The 811-nt window shown below is 35.6% G+C and overlaps 1 protein-coding gene across 1 annotated transcript in view; it reads left to right on the top strand.

Moving 5' to 3' along the window:
• Positions 1 to 811, top strand: part of LOC101855656 (sodium-dependent multivitamin transporter) — a gene marked incomplete at its 3' end in the record, with an annotated part of 17,041 nt that overhangs the window by 7,499 nt on the left and 8,731 nt on the right.

Raw genomic sequence — 811 nt, forward strand, 5'->3', positions numbered from 1 at the left:
CCATGCGCCCCAAGGCTGTGTAATCTCTCCTGTCTTGTTTACGCTCTACACCAACGACTGTACTTTTGATAACAAAAACATCAAACTAATAAAAGGCCTTATAACAACACATGAGAACGAATACAGGGACGCTGTAAATCTATTTACAAATTGGTGTGATAACCACTTCCTTTTACTAAATGTAAAAAAGACAAAGGAATTAATAATAGACGTTAGAGTAGAAAAAAGACCAATTGCAACCACTATTTATTAAAGATGAGGAGGTGGAGGTGGTAAGCTCTTACAAGTATCCTGGTGTAAAAATCGATAACAAACTTGACTGGCATCCCCACGCTGATCTTGTGCAGAAAAAGATAAATTAAAGAATGTTTCCTTTAAGGAAATTAAGAAGTTTCCGTGATGACAATAAGATTATGTCTCTTTTTACCATTCTATGATTGAAAGTGTGCTATTATTTTGTTTGCTGCTGGGGTGGGAATTGTAAGGTGAAAGATAAAGAAAAATTTGACAGAACCATTAAGAAAGCCAGAACGATCTCTGGATATGATTTTAATAGAATGGATGCGATGTATAACACCACACGTATAAAAAAGATAAAAAGCATTATAAACGACCCATCACACCCCATTTCCACATAAATTGTAAGATCACGCAGCGGCAGATATGCACCTCCAAAAACAAAGAAATAAAGATATAAAAGAAGTTTTTTACCATCTAGCATAAGGCTTTTGTCAGAATGAGCATAGATGTGAGTTGCTCTCAGAGTATGTATCTATACATAACTCCAAAAGTCTTGTATTTAAGGGGGGGG

Source organism: Aplysia californica, unplaced genomic scaffold (genome assembly GCF_000002075.1).
Source record: "Aplysia californica isolate F4 #8 unplaced genomic scaffold, AplCal3.0 scaffold00359, whole genome shotgun sequence".
Lineage (NCBI taxonomy): Eukaryota > Metazoa > Mollusca > Gastropoda > Aplysiida > Aplysiidae > Aplysia > Aplysia californica.